We start from the raw sequence: 16,894 nt of genomic DNA on the forward strand, positions 1-16,894 counted from the left end.
TCAATATGTTTACTTCTACCATGAAAGACGGGATCCTGCGCAAGAAACATCGCTGATTGACTATCGGTATAAATAGATATAGTTGCATACCCTGGTAACTTCATTTCTGTTAGCAGACTTTGAAGGTATAGACCTTCTTGAATGCTTCCGCAAGACTGACGTACTCCGCTTCACAAACTAGACGTCGCTAAATGTCTTCTGTTTTCTAGAGGACCAAGAAATACTAGCTCTCTAGAATACAACAATAACCAGAATAAATTTTCCGATCTATTGGGCAACTACCCAATTTGCATCACAGTATGCTTGAATCGGCTTACCAGTTTTCCTATAATTCAGACCATAGTTCGCGGTGCCCTTGAGATAGCGTAAGACCCTTTTTGCTGCCTTCCAGTGATCAAATTAGGATTACTTACAAACTGAGCAAGTTTTAACAACAGTATTCGTAATGTAGGCCTTGTTGCTACAGACAAATACATAAAGCGAACCAATTAGTTCGCGTATGCCATTTTTCTTCGGTTTTGTCCTTTTTGGGGTTCGCTTGAAAATATATCTGACAATTCACTCGGAGTTTTACAAGAATGCAGTTAGATAGACAAAAATTTTCCAAAATAGTCTTGACATACCCTTCCTGTGACAATGTAAAATGCCATTTTCATTTTTTTTTAATGTCTATTCCCAAAAAGTATTTAACCTTTCGTAATCCTTGAGATCGAACTCCTTTTCAATTTCGTCTTTAATCTGCATATCCGGCCTTACACAGTCTGATGCAATCAGTACATCGTCCTACAAAAACAAGGAACAAATAAATATTTGCCATCTTGATGCCTCATATACAGACATGGCTCATTTAAGAGACCTGTTCTAATCCATCTCTTTTCCACTAAGCACAAAACCTTACCGAAACATCGCTGCAATGTTGATCTAGCTCACATTATCAACGTTGCCAACGAACCTTGCCAGAAAGTTGCAAACAATACATTATCAAGGAGTTTGAATGCCCACATATGCAATGTTGCCGCATCTTGCAGCAACCTTGCAAATAAAACGTTACAAATAAATGTTGCCTAAAAGTGCCATATCAAACTTACTGTAAGTTATTTTATAAACGTTATTAACTTTGCATGCTTAACAATTTGAAAGTTGCAAACGCAATCTTACTGCAATGTTTCAAGCGTAACGTTATAATAAAAAATTTTTGTAACGTTTCACATCATAGTTACCTTAATATATATGTGCAACTTTGCTACAAGGTTAGTTTTACTACATTACTTCTGTTAAGTTGTCTAAAACTTTAAAATGAAACATTTTAAACGTTACAACGGTAAAGTTTCTGCAGCTTACAATTCTGTCGTTAAATCAACGTTGCCAAGGAAACTTCCAGTAAGCTACCACAACTTAAAATTGTAACGTTTTTGAACATTACTTTGAGCAATGTTTTTGCAAAGTAGCGTGACAAATGTACCTATAAGTTACATGCGCAATATTGTTGTAACTTTGCATGTTAACATTTGAAAGTTCCAAACGCAATCATACAGCAACTTTGAAATATAACGTTATATTTAAAAGTTACAGTAACCTACCGCCAAATGGTTAGTTAAATTACATATGCAACTTTGCGCAAAGTTAGTTTTACTTACATTATTCATGTTAAGTTGCCCTAAGCTTTAAAATTGCAACCTTTTAAAACGTTACAACGATAATGTTCCTGCAACGCTAAATTCTGGCGTTTAATGTACGTGCCAAAAAACTTCCACGTAAGCTACCACAACTTAAAATTGTAACGTTTTCGAACATTACTTGAGCAATGTTTTTGCAAAGTAGCGTGACAAATGTACCTATAAGTTACTTGCGCAATATTGTTGTAACTTTGCATGTTAAATATTTTGAAAGTTCCAACCGCAATCATGCAGCAACCTTTGAAATATAATTTTATATTTAAAAGTTACAGTAACCTACCGCCAAATGGTTAGTGAAATTTACATATGCAACTTTGCTGCAAAGTTAGTTTTGTTACATTATTCATGTTAAGTTGCCCTAAGCTTTAAATTGCAACCTTTTAAAACGTTACAACGATGATGTTCCTGCAACGCTAAATTCTGGCGTTTAATGTACGGTGCCAAAAAAACTTCCACGTAAGCTACCACAACTTAAAATTGTAACGTTTTCGAACATTACTTGAGCAATGTTTTTGCAAAGTAGCGTGACAAATGTACCTATAAGTTACTTGCGCAATATTGTTGTAACTTTGCATGTTAAATATTTTGAAAGTTCCAACCGCAATCATGCAGCAACCTTTGAAATATAATGTTATATTTAAAAGTTACAGTAACCTACCGCCAAATGGTTAGTGAAATTTACATATGCAACTTTGCTGCAAAGTTAGTTTTGTTACATTATTCATGTTAAGTTGCCCTAAGCTTTAAATTGCAACCTTTTAAAAACGTTACAACGATGATGTTCCTGCAACGCTAAATTCTGGCGTTTAATGTACGGTGCCAAATAAACTTCCACGTAAGCTACCACAACTTAAAATTGTAACGTTTTCGAACATTACTTGAGCAATGTTTTTGCAAAGTAGCGTGACAAATGTACCTATAAGTTACTTGCGCAATATTGTTGTAACTTTGCATGTTAAATATTTTGAAAGTTCCAACCGCAATCATGCAGCAACCTTTGAAATATAATGTTATATTTAAAAGTTACAGTAACCTACCGCCAAATGGTTAGTGAAATTTACATATGCAACTTTGCTGCAAAGTTAGTTTTGTTACATTATTCATGTTAAGTTGCCCTAAGCTTTAAATTGAAACATTTAAAAACATTATACCGATGATGTTACTGCAACGTTAAATTCTGGCGTTTAATGTACGTTGTCAAAAAAACTTCCACGTAAGCTACCGCAGCTTGATTTTTTATGTTTTCATACATGCATGACTTGTGCAATGTTACAGAAAAGTAGCGTGATTAATGTACCTATAAGTTACTTGTGTAATATTGTTGTAACATTGCTCGTTTAATATATTAAAACTTACAACCGCAATCATACAGCAACGTTTTAAATACTTACCTGTTTTAAAAAAAAACATTTCACAACCTGTTTTAAAAACCTTTTTTTTTTTAAAACCTGTTTTAAAAAAATCATTTTACAACCACCCGACACTCAGGTCTTGACATACTGAATAGAAAGGTTGAATACGCTATTTTTCTCTTAGGCCATTTTAAACCTACTCAACAATGAATAAGGTTGAAAATTCTACATATTATACATTAAATGTACTTCTAAACTTTTTCGTAAGTAACTGGTTGGCGATTTCGGGAACAAAAAGCAGGACAAAAGTATTGTATAGATACAATTGCTATTGTATGTACCTAGGTCAAAGTCTAAGAACTTAGTCACTAAACTCGGCCGTCTAGACAGAGCAACGATGAGGTGCGCTGCGTACAACCAATCGAGGTTGTTACAAATGAAATCCACGTAGGTACTTACCTACATATTTTATTTTAACTTGTTAGCCTTAAAATTTAAGAGTTCCACTATCCAGCTAAGCTAAGCGTAACGTACCTACCTACCTAAGCGGTATGGGACTTGTCAAAAAAAGAATCTAATGAGCCCAAAGTCGAAGGTTTAGTAAGTACTAGTAAGTAGCCGTTGAAGAGTTCCACTATCCAGCTCCTGGCTCCATCATCAGATCAGCTCGATGGTACCATATTATTGCGTTGTCATCAGAACTACGCATAACTGCAAAGTTTCAAATCGATACGACAATACGGTATTTGACAACTCCTGAATTTGCCATAAGTAGGTATCTTTAATATTATTATGAAAATATAGATGTATATACAGTGTTTAGCGAAGAGAACTTATATCGGTTGAAAATTGGATTTATAGTGTTTTTTTGAAAAATCAATATACCTGTCCTTCTCAAACGCTTTCCTCTATGCAACAAGTATGGCGCTACTGGCGTGTGACGTCACATGCCAGTATGTCTTTCTCTGTCTAATCTTGAATTTCAAAGATTTATAACTTTGTTATTTATTAAGGTATAGCTTAAATTTTTTTTCTCTATTCGATAACAGGCATTGTGTAATTTTAATTTATACTTTAAATATATACAAAATAGTCAAATACCGTATTAGAAGTAGGTTAAAATTGACTTGCAAGATTTGATTACAATACCTAGTAAGTACCTACATGTAGTTAGTTATATTACAAACTATTACAAAGTAATGTACTTAGGTAGTTAAACCCCCTTCTACACGGTCGGGACCAACCGCCGACCATCGCGTCCTTGGTCGGGTCAACCAATTTTTGCATTCGTTCTACACGGTCGGTGGTACCACGGATAGGGTTGCCAACTTTTTTTACAAGTAATAGTATATTTAGGTCTGAGAAGAGAAATAAACAGTATTTTAGAATAACCTAACCATAAAAATTTCATTTTTAAACAAGCTTTTTTTGCTGACTGTCTGTACTTTTGGTTGACTGTACTTGCATTGTCACTCAAACTACATTATAATTGCATACCTACCAAATTTCAAGTCGATGCTATTAACCGTTGAAGAGTTCCATCCTGCGGAGACGATCCTGGCTGGACTACCAGGATGCCACTACTAAATTATTGTATTGTCACGTGATTTACATAAGTATGCCAAATTTGAAGTCAATCCGACTACTGGAAGTTCTTCGAATTTAACTTGCAAGATTTGACTACAGAAAGACACAACGGGACAGGTGAAACTAAAACTAAATAAATGCTTATAAAAATACAAACATTGGAACATAGAACCTCCTCCTTTTTTGAAGTCGGTTAAAAATGGACAGTATTTTCTTCTTTTAATGTTTTAAGGATATGGGTACTTCTCGCACAAGTTATCAATTTAGTATCATTTTTAAAAGCCTCATAAATCTCGTCAGAATCAAAACTAAAACTAAGATAAATTAACAGATACGTTCTGAAACACCGCTATTGTAACTATGCGGCACTGACTTAGTGTGATGCTGAAAACAGTATTTTTGCATGCTTTAGTTCAACAGTAAAAAGTATTTTAATAGTAAAAACAGTTTATTACTGTTTTTAACAGTATAGTTGGCAACCCTAACCACGGACACAGCCCAAGGCCTGTCGCGAGGGATGCGCTCGCGACCCCAAGGCCATTGACATCAACCAAATATCGGTCGGGTCAACCGATTCCTACACTGTCCGTCCATTTTTAAATTAACCCGACCAAGGACACGATATGATCGGCGGTTGGTCCCTAGTAACAAGTTACAACAGGTGAAGCTAATAAGAGCGTGTTTAAAAGTATATCTATCTATACCTAGTGCCATCCACGAGGACGCATGATTTTTGTCAAAATTAGACATTAATGACATTGTAATAAGAACCACGGCACGCGTCATCGTGAATGAATCTACCTATACCATTTGTGTTTGCAATCTATAATCTCTAGGTAGGTACAATCTATAGAGAGGCGGCCAAGAGGAGTACGTTACAATCTTTAAGACTTCGGTTTTAGTGCGTATAATAATGACGAAATCTATAGTAATTTTCTTAAAGACAAGCGGTAGCTAGGTAGGTATTCGCAATTTTTCGCGGCTTTGTAGGCGCGAAGCGCGGCGCTGGATGTTAAGTTATTATAGATTAACCGTTAGTTTCGGTATCGGTTACGGATATTGGATTTCTAAGGAAGTAAAAGTAAAATACAAATAGGAATAAATAGAATACAATAAAAATTACAAAAAAAACAAATAAGACCTATAGGTACCTACAAACTATAAGGCTTAAACACCTAAGTACGCGTATAATTTTGTATTTTTATTGTATTTTGCACAATAAAAGAGTTTGCTTTCTAATAGGAATGTAGATGACTTGACTTTAATTTTATTGTATTAGTTAATATACAATAGATGCAGAAGACGCCGGCTGTTCTGTCGGCTCGGCGTCGGCAGGGCAAAAAAAAACCTGTCACAACATGTCGCATTTTGACTCCGCCCCTATCCGAAACTATCAGAATTTTTTATACTTATCGGATTCGGTTACGGCTACGGATAGTTTTTTCGGATATCCGATAGTTTCGGTTACGGATACGGAGCTTCATAACATCCCAGAGACCCTACTAACTAACTACGAAGTGCATAATTCGAACTTCATTTCGTGCCGTTCCGCTCACGCTAATATGATTTGACACGAGAGTGAGAGGGACGATACGATACGAACTTCGATTTTCGAATTTCGTAGTAGCGCCCCTGATCTATATTATACATACAATGTAGGTAGGTACCTACTCAATCTATAGCGAGCGTGGCGCGACACTCGTGTCACACAAACAGCTGTGTGCGCGTGCTGTCGGTCGGTCATCCACGTACGCGTGATTTTAATTATATAATACGTATTGTAATAAAATCCAAAAACTATTAAGTACTTACTTAATATATCTAGACACAGCCTGTCAAGCCAAGTTCGAGCTAACAGAACTGGCGAGCAGCACCGTGTGTAATTTTGATTTATTCTGTGATCCAATATATATATATGAAAAATTAAAAAAAAAATGTGGATTGGGATATTCCGAAATTGGTATATTATTCCGAAAGCTTACAATAACTATCAAACGTTGTGATATTACTGCAACATTACTCGCGCTCTCGACGCCAGTCATCGGCCTTGATGCTCCAGCCGCCGTTTGTCGCTGCTAGCGTTTATGTAACGTGCCATCCCGCCAGACAAGTGATTTTTGCGCATTTTTGGGTGATTCACAATAACCCCAATACTCTTTTCTCGGAAACTAATTATTAAAATAAATGTTTTTTAGTATTATAGGTTATCGTAGTAGCGCATTCTATTAAAAATATTTTATTTCCTATCTTTAATTAAATGCGATTGCGCAGTTTTTTTTTAATGTACAAATTGAAATTTTTCGCCTTTCAATTTTATACAAACTACCATAGATTCAAATTCCATATTGTCTGGTATTTTTATGTGTCTGTGTGCGCAGAGCCCGATGCGTGGCGCCCATGCGTATCGGAACGATTTTTTCGGAGATATGTGTGGAGGATGATCTGAAAACGCTCTAAGTGTGTATGTAACGTGCCATCTCGCCAGACAAGTGATTTTCGCGCATTTTGGATGATTCGCAATAACCCCAACACCCTAATCTCGGAAACCAATTAAGTTATTAAAATTAATGTTTTTTTAGTATTATAGGTTATTGTATTATACTACTGATTGAGGGAACACAAGGTCCACGTGTTATTTTTTATTTTGTTTCGGAAATACCCCTCTGGGGTTATCTATCTGGGTAAGGCTTTGAGATACTCAAAGGGGTAAGGGCAAGGGTGGTAAATTAGTGATAGGTAAAGTACCTTATACAATAAGGTAAGGTATGATGTATTCTCTTCTACGTATGTACCATCAGCCAAATATGTGGTCTACCACCCTAAAGTTGATAATCGTTTGCATGTCACAAAACAAAAATGCCAACAGACGTGTCTACTTTAGCGACATATTCATTTGACAGGAACTTGTTTAAAAATTGATAGACAAAATTATTTGGCTAATAGTAGTAATAGTACATACACACACAAACATCACGCCTGTATTCCCAAATGGGGTAGGCAGAGCACACGAAACGTTACTGCTTCGGAGCCACTTTTAGCAATTTTAGGTTTCAAGTTTGACAAAAACGGTACAGTAGTGACAGGTTAGCCTGTCACTTACGGTATACCTTAACCTATATCCCCAGTCGCCTCTTACGACATCCACGGAATGAAGTTACATTGTCAATTAAATGCGTTTTTCTACTAAACGTCTATTTGAAATATTGAGAATCACTCCCATTTACCGGGGTAAATCCAAAATATCCGTATAAGCAAAACTATTAACAAAGCTTACAAAATTAAAAATAAGGGGCAATTACAAATTAAAAATAAATAAAAACATTATGAATATAACATAGGCAATACAGTTTGAAAATAAAAATAATTTTAACTGAAATACTGTCGTTTCGTTTACCTACTCAACTCGTCAAAATTTCTATCGTAATTACCCCAATGCACCTTATTAAAAACAGTCAAGTGCGAGTTGGACTCGAGCACCGAGGGTTCCGTACAATTTTTACCATTTTTTTTTTATTACCATTCATCATCATCATCCCAGCCTATATACGTCCCACTGCTGGGCACAGGCCTCCTCTCAGAACAAGAGGGCTTGGGCTATAGTTCCCACGCGGGCCCAGTGCGGATTGGGAACTTCACACGCACCATTGAATTGCTTCGCAGGTTTGTGCAGGTTTCCTCACGATGTTTTCCTTCACCACAAAGCTCGTGGTAAATTTCAAATGTAATTCCGCACATGAATTTGGAAAAACTCAGAGGTGCGAGCCGGGGTTTGAACCCACGACCCTCTGTTTGAGAGGCGATAGGTCAAACCACTAGGCCACCACGGCTTTTTTTTGCTCTAACGAAAAGTAATAGTTAAACTGTACTGAAGGACAAACTTAACTTTACCGTTGGAAAACTGTTGTCCTGGTGCATCACCACCATAGGTCGCAGTTAGTATATCAATCAAATACAAATAAGTTTATAATCGCAAAAAGTATTTTTTGTGTAAGTAGTTTTTTATTGGTTGTGCTATAAGAGCTAACATTATAATCATACCAAATTAAAGTTTCTAACCCGTTATTGATTTCTACGTGTCGATATGTAGGTTGATCAGGTTTTAAAAGCCTAACAAAAGCCGTACGGGCGGGCCGGACGCAGTCAGTCAAATTTGGCCAGCCCGCGGCCGGACAGGAGATAAAAGAGATTAAAAATCCTGAACAGTGTCCGGCTTTATAGTCCGATACGGGAACATGGAAATAACTGTAAAGTAACAAATCATAAGTCAGTTTTTTTTGTACTCGTAATCTGTTAGAGTTAATTCATTGAGTACTAAATGAGCATCTCTAGTCTAATGGTTTTTTCTCGATCGATCGATTGTTTTTTGGACGTAATATCTCCGAATTTCGAATTCGAATTCGATCTGGCAAGTTGGCAAAACCGGGGCGTCGCGTCGCCGGGTGATACTTTTGTGGCACAGCACTATGCGTCCGCACAAGACTACCAAGCTACGCCCCGCACTATTGCCTGCGGGGGGGAATGAAGGAAGGGCGGAAAGGTGCCGGCGCTCACGCTCACGCCGAGGCGCGCGCCGCCAGTTCCGAGTCCTCGTCCGCGCAGAACGCACGCTGCTCTCACTGTCTGCTCGCAACTATCAACTCTCGTGCCCGCTCGCTATCAACTAACTCCATCCATAAATCCGTTTCTAATCTTGCAACTAAATTACTAACCGCTGTACATTTCTTTATCAAAATTTCTCTGTAATGTAACGCATTTTAACAGTTTTCATTCCGACTCGCTAACTACTTCTATATACTCCCGGTCCGGATAATACCGGGTTGGAAATACCGACCCTGTTTTTCGAGTACACGCCCATAGAAGCTCCTGTCAGTTTCTAAGGGCATAAACACAAAAAACAGGGCCGATATTTCCATGTCGGTGTTATCCGGGCCGGGAAAGAGTGTCACCCGCGTCCGCCGAGCCCAAGCCAAGCCAGCCAGCGCCATTTTGATTTGATTACCGACCGTGTGGCGTGTTTGCGTGCGTGCGTGTGGCGTACGCCTGCCTAAATATTTTTACAATAAAGAAGTGTTATGAAAAGAAGATCAAAATAATGGAGAAACCAGAAAAAGATGTAAGTAAGTTAAATTATTACTAAATGCTTATTATTAACGACATCGACCAGGCTTTGTGCCTACCTAGTTGAATTGAAAATAGTATTTTGAACATGCAAGCTATAGATTTGACAATAGATCATATATACCTTGTAACGTTGATATTCCCATGCTACAGTTATGTTCTGTTGTTTATTTTATTAGCATGTTTTATTTTTGGTGTTTAGTTGTATCGATCAATCATGTACCGGCAGTTCAGTCTAATTTGAATTAAACATTCTAACCTCAAAATGCACCTTTTTCACTATAACTGCTATTTTAAAAGCACCTCGAGATAGCATATTAAACTACAGGGATTGCTTTTTTACGATAAATGACGATAAAATAGCTGTTTTAGCAAAACAAAAGTTCATTTTGAGGTAAGAATGTTGTTACCGAATATAACGTTGTGTTCATTCTCGTAATCACCACGTCTTTGTCAGAGCAATTTAGTAATTGGGATGTTTAAATTTTTATGGTATAGAAGTTTTAGTACTTAGATGAATGATTGGCGCGCGAGACCAATCATTTTATCTAAGTTTTAGTAGTTCTGAATAAACAAGTAACAGAAAAAAAAGTGACGAATAAAGTACTAACAAAATGGCTGAAGTTCAAAAATTATATTTCGCTAGGTTGTGTAAGGAAATCATATTACCTAGTTTGCGTCTCACTCTTGTGTTGATACAAGCTTTTATTTTAACCTAAGTACTTCAATTAAGTAAATTCAGGTTTTTTATGTAATAAAATATTAAAATAATAACGTTAGCTTTCAATATGAGTTTATTTAGAAGAGTGACGTACACATGGATGACAAGCAATCAATGCAGAAGAAGAATAAAAATACAAAGTAAAACCTTCTTCTTAACATTCCCTCCCATCTTCATAGGACGCCTACATGCCCAGTGGTTCCATCAATACAAGCAGTCTAGGCTTATAGAGCGGCTTAGTCATCATGTCCGCGACGTTTTGCTCTGAGGACACTTTCTTTGCTATTAAATTATTTGTGTCTTGCATCAAACATTCTCGCAGGAAGAAGTGCCTCCTCTGAACATGCATGTGTTTAGTCTGGTGGTGCCTTTCTATAGGGTTCTTGCTGAGTTTCAACGCAGACTCACTATCAATCAGCAATTCTACGGTTTGAACATTCATAGCCACGTCCTCTATGATATGTTTTAGCCACAGTAGTTCGCGTGTGGCTTCACTTGCAGCAACAATCTCCGCTTCGCTTGATGAAAGTGCTACTGTTCTTTGGCGCAGGCTCCGCCAGGAGATAGCTCCACTCGAAAACAGGCAAACCATCCCTGATGTTGAGCGGCCTGTGGTTGGATCACCTCCAAGATCGGCATCTGTGTACATAGTAATAGGCTTATTGTTACCTTTGTATGTGATGCCGTACTCCTTTGTGCCTTGGATGTATCTCAATATTCGTTTGACCCGTATAATATCTCCATCAGTTGGATTTTGTAGGGTTCTCGATACTACTCCAACTGCGTAAGCAATATCCGGTCTTGTGCCCACCATAAGATATGACAAAGCGCCTACTGCTTCACGATATGGGAACTTTTCTTTGTTCTCAGACGTCGTGACTTTTTGCATATTTTTTACAATCGGGGTTGGCACGGGCTTGCAGTTCGTCATGCTAAAACGTTGTAGAATTTTATCTGCATATGCCTTCTGGTCAATTTTAATAGAACCATCGTCATGTGTCTTGATTTCAACACCTAGAAAATATGACGCCGGCTTAGTGGTAATCTTAAATCTCTTTCCGAGTTCATCATATAGATCTTCCACTCCCTTCTCATCAGATGCAGCCACTAATCCATCATCAACGTACAGAGCTATTATGACTTTTCTCCCCCCGCCTTCTGTTCTGGTGAACAAGCATGGATCTGCAGAACTTTGCTTAAAGCCAATTTTCATAATATGCTCGGTAATGCAAGCATTCCAGCATCTCGGCGCTTGTTTTAATCCGTACAAGCTTTTCTTTAGTTTGCACACCATTTTCGAGTCAATATTAGTCAGCCCTTCTGGCGGCTTCATATATATCTCCTCGTTTAAGATGCCATATAGAAATGCAGTCGACACATCAAATTGTCCTAACTTCATCTTCTCCTTTGCAGCTACACTCAATAGTGCTCTAATAGTGCTTGTCTTAGCAACTGGACTGAAGGTTTCGTAATAGTCGAGTCCTTGCTTTTGAGTAAATCCTTTAATGACTAGTCGGGCTTTGTATCTTTCGATAGCACCGTCGGGTTTGGTTTTTACCTTATAGATCCATTTACATGGTATGGCTTTCCTATTCTGAGGTAATGGTACCATTTCCCACGTGTCATTCTCTTTAAGGGAATTTAGTTCTTGACCCATAGCTTCAACCCATCTTTCTTTGTCAGGATGAAGCATTGCTTCTTTAAATGTCTTAGGCTCCACCTTTGCTTGCTCCATACTGTCAACAACATTCATCACGTAATCATTGAACTTCGAGGGAAGTTTGATGGTGTTTCTCTGTCTCAGAGTTCTTATGCCTTCCGCTTCTACTTCTTGAGCAGATAGATAACCATCACTTTCTAACTCGCTATCAACTTCTCTTTGTGAGTCAATTGATTTGTTGAAAATATTTTCGTGATCAGAGCTATCTTCATTTTCATTGCCTTCACCTGTTTCTTCATCTGATAGGTCTTTTGTGGATGTCGACGGTACTGGGTCTTCTAATAAGGGCTGTAAGAAAAATTCATTAGTAGGTGCTAGTGTCTTCTCTTGAAAAGAAACGTCTCTTGACCTTATTAATGTGTTATTTTCTTTACACCAAATTCTGTATCCATCGTCGTTATCGTAACCAATCAAAATCCCTTTCACTGCTTTCTTGTCCATTTTCTTTCGGTTACATTTTGGAATGTGGGAGTAACAGGTGCTTCCGATGATTCGTAAGTGCTTGATATTGGGTTTTTACTAAACCAAAGCTCGAATGGCGACTTCTCTTGCTGTGTTGGACCAGTACGGTTTAATATGTAAGCAGCTGTATTGACAAGCTCAGCCCACAAGCCTTGTGGCAGCGTGTCTTCTTGTCCATACATCATGGTTCTGGCACACTCTACCAGCGTTCTGTTTTCGCGCTCACAACAACCATTCTGTTCCGGCGTGTAAGGCATTGTGAGTCTTTGCCTTATTCCGTACTTCTTCAATATCACTCTCACTTTTTCATTATCAAACTCGCCTCCATTGTCACTTAGAATCTCTTTTACAATATGTCCAGTCGTTTTAGTTTCTGCCAACATTTGCTCAAGTTTCTCGTGTACTTCTCCCTTTTCCTTCATAAAATAGACTTGGCGAAATTTAGTGAAGTCGTCTTTAAACAGTACGAAGTATCTGTACTTTAAAAATGAAAATCTGAATGGCCCACATACGTCGGTATGTATTAGCTCTCCTGGACAAGTTGCGCGCTCCCTTGTACCAAATTTGAGTCGATGGGCTTTTCCAAACACGCACCCTTCGCATAACTCGGAATCTAATTTTAGCTTTATGCCCAGCTCCTTCTCTATTACCTTCTTAACATGAATTTTGTTCTGGTGTCCCAAACGTTCGTGATATAATTGCATCATGTTGGAGTCATCTATTAACACATTGGTTTCATGGGGCCGTTTAACGTTCTTCGCTAATAACTTGTACAAGCCTCCATGCGGATCCCTTTTTCCAATTAGTAGATCTCGACCTCCTTCAAATTTAATTACGCACTCTTCTGTTCGAGACTCAAACACGGTGTTCGGTAATCTATCTTGAGCTGACAGAACTGAATATAGATTTTTCTTAATGGAAGGTACGAACCATACGTCATTTAGAGTTATCAGCTCCTTTGTTCCTCGTACATCAGCCTCAATCTCAAGGCTTCCCTTACCAATCGCATGGACTGCTGAGCCGTTGGCAGTTGTCACAGTATGAGCACCAGTGAAGTACTCGAAGGTCTTAAACAGGTCGCTTCTATTGGTCACATGGCTAGTTGCACCATTATCCACGTACCAGTTATCGCTATCCTTGTCTGCTGTGCTACTGTCAAGCGCCATCAAGTTCATGTTAACGTTGGACGTACTTTGACTTGAAGTAGTTTTCGGTTTTGGTGGTCTCCCATCTGCTTTCCATTTGGAGCAAGTTTTGACTCTATGTCCAAGCTGTCCACAGTAGTTACATTTCATCTTGCAATCTCTGTCCTTTCTTTTCTCTTTCGACCTCATGACTTGCAGTGCTTCAATCTTCATGTCACTTTCATTAACATTTTTCAAAGCTCTCTCATGAGTACATAACTGAGTCGTGAGATTTTCAATATTTCTTTCCTTCTGGTTCATCAAAAGCCAGCTAGATTTGAAACTGAAATACTGCTCAGGAAGTGTATCAAGTATTTTACATATTAATAAAATCTCTGGTAGATCATTTCCTTCTATTTCGGTGTTTAAATCGTACCATAGGTTTTTGAGAGCCGAAATATGAGTGGCCATATCATGCTCCTCGCTTTTTTGGTAGCGGAAGAACCTCATACAGAGATCGTAGCTCCTGTCTTCTTTTGCTCCATCGTAAAGCCTGTGAAGCTCTATCCACATCTCACTTGAAGTTTCGCATCGCATCACTTTTTGCAATGTCTCCTCTGTCATGTTTGTCGTTAGAATTAACAAGGCTTGACTGTCAAATTTTTGAAATTTTTCTATGTCGGATTCATATTTAGCTAACTCGTCGGCTTTTGCCGACTTGCCGGGAATACTTGGCCGTAATTTTCCTTCAATCGCTTCTAGCGTACCTGGAGTACCTTTCAATAATAGTCTTATTTTGTACCTCCATGTCTGCCAGTTAGCAGGACCGTCGAGCCGACCGATCTCGAACTTCACGCCTTGCATGATCGAGAGCTCTATTTTTCCTTACTATTGCGATGAATTTGGAATATTATTTAACGCTCTGCTACCATATTAAAATAATAACGTTAGCTTTCAATATGAGTTTATTTAGAAGAGTGACGTACACATGGATGACAAGCAATCAATGCAGAAGAAGAATAAAAATACAAAGTAAAACCTTCTTCTTAACAATAAATAGGAGGGGACAAACGAGCGGACAGTTCACCTGATGTTAAGTGATTACCGTCGCCCATAGACATCCGCAGCACCATCAGGACCAACAGACGCGTTGCGGGCCTTAGGTGTGTATGAAAGTAGTTATTTTATGAAACTGCTGCGTTTATTAACATGTTGGCTGCCATGATCATCAACGGTGGCACCAGTGGAATCAGAATATTGTAAAGTTAAAATTAAATGCAACCACATAAATAAATAATTTCATCTCAATATTCATTTCACCTACACAGATATTTGGTTAAAACTGTTTTGTAGTAGAGAAGTTCATATTACAGTGGTAATACTTCAGGTTTTAACAACATTTGGATACTATTAATCTCATAATTGCGTAACCTATATACTATTTATAAATATTTTTGATACGCACATAGAAATATTGACAATAAATAACTGCAGAAGGTAACAGGTAGTTGATCATGTGATTAAAATAGAAGACAGAATGATGCAGTTAGATGTTTTAATTGATGATGTGGTCAAACCATTTATAATTAATATGGATGAGTACGAACTAAATTGTTCGGAAATTGAATCTTTTATGTTGTTTTCAGAAGCCGTATTCTGTTATTATATTCTCATATGAGAATAATGAATATGTAAGCGTCTGTCCAAGAAACTGGTTAAATGAAGACAAAAAGACGTCTTTGGGCAAATAAAAAATTTTTTAGGAGTAAAGCCATAAATTTCAACATACCACCAGAAGCTGATTGGATAACTTATTGACATTCGCATAATAGGACATAGTAAGTATGAGACTACATGAATTTACATGTAATTCACTATAAAATAAATTAATATCAATAAATTCAAGGAAAATTAGTGTGAATCACAAAATCTTTTGTTTCTTTTCAGCTCCAAAACGTGCAGTCACTCACCGTTTTATGCTACAGTTAATATATGCTGCTGTTTTCCGACGTAAGTGATTTTTAAAAATTGATGTTGGGTATTTATTTATTTTATGGGTTTTTAGAAGGCACACTGTATTATGCTAATAAGGTAACTTGACTGTAGCAGGTTTTCCAAACTGAAATTGTTTTTTTAGAAGCTTTTATATAACTTGTAATGTATGTACATACAGTCGAGTTCATAAACTATTGTAAGCAAAAATTTTATCAAAAATATCTGAACTCGACTATATGTACATTTATGTTGTCTGGGTGTGGAATCTTGGAAGCTTAATTTGACCATTCCAGTGATCGGATTGACTTGAAATTTAGCATATATATGTAAATCTGGTGACAATACAATAATCTGGCAGTGACATCCTGGTGGTCCGGCCAGGATTGTCTCCGCATCACGGAACTCTTCAACGGTTAATGGCAACAACTTCAAACTTGGTATAGATATGTAGATTGGATGACAACGCAAGTACAGTCAACAGAAAGTAAATAAGCAAAAAAAGCTAGTATAAAAAATGATTTTTTTATGTTTAGGTTACTTTACTTTACTCTTATTTATCTAGTGGTTAAGGAGAAGGCACATCATAAATTGTAATTCATAATGCATGTGATAATTAACAATTTTAGGTAGGTGTTCTGATATGTAACCTTAATAATTTGGTTTGATTGCAACATGTTTCTAGTGATCTTTTTATAGTAGGTACATTGTGTCTTAAGGGCGGTAAATAAGGAATAACGAACGAGAGTCTATTAGAAGCCCGAAGTCGAAGACTGAGGCTTTAATGAGTCGATGTTCGTAATTCTAGTACCGCCCGTGCGACATACAATGTTTTTCATCACATTTGCGAGTAAAATTGTATATTTGTAAAAGAAAAACAATTTTAAAAATTGCCGAAACCGCTAGCTGCGCTCTTCGCAGCGCTCTGCAGCATATGCATGGCGTGCGTGTGCAGCGCGCGCACGGAGGCAGCAGCACATCATGCAGGAAAAAACTCATTTAAGGGCAACACACAACAGAAAGCGTGCGCGGGTCGGGTCGTGTCCGCCGCGGGAGCCGCGCGGTTCGTTGTATTCACACAGAGAGCGGTCGACCCGCGACGGGCCCGCGGCGGCTATCAATGTTGCCAGTTTAGTGACTTA

At 37.8% G+C, this 16,894-nt stretch overlaps 2 long non-coding RNA genes across 2 annotated transcripts in view; both read left to right on the plus strand.

Moving 5' to 3' along the window:
- The window catches only part of LOC141438363 (uncharacterized), a 319,118-nt gene that overhangs the window by 207,553 nt on the left and 94,671 nt on the right, over nt 1–16,894 (plus strand). The window lies entirely within an intron of this gene.
- LOC141438350 (uncharacterized) overlaps nt 9,545–16,894 on the plus strand; it is a 9,979-nt gene continuing 2,629 nt past the window's right edge. Inside the window, exons 1-4 of the long non-coding RNA XR_012452477.1 lie at nt 9,545–9,728; nt 14,821–14,923; nt 15,407–15,598; nt 15,708–15,770. This is a non-coding gene — a long non-coding RNA (uncharacterized lncRNA). The remainder of the gene's footprint in view (nt 9,729–14,820; nt 14,924–15,406; nt 15,599–15,707; nt 15,771–16,894) is intronic.

The sequence above is a fragment of the Choristoneura fumiferana genome, chromosome Z (genome assembly GCF_025370935.1).
Source record: "Choristoneura fumiferana chromosome Z, NRCan_CFum_1, whole genome shotgun sequence".
NCBI classification, from domain to species: Eukaryota; Metazoa; Arthropoda; class Insecta; order Lepidoptera; family Tortricidae; genus Choristoneura; species Choristoneura fumiferana.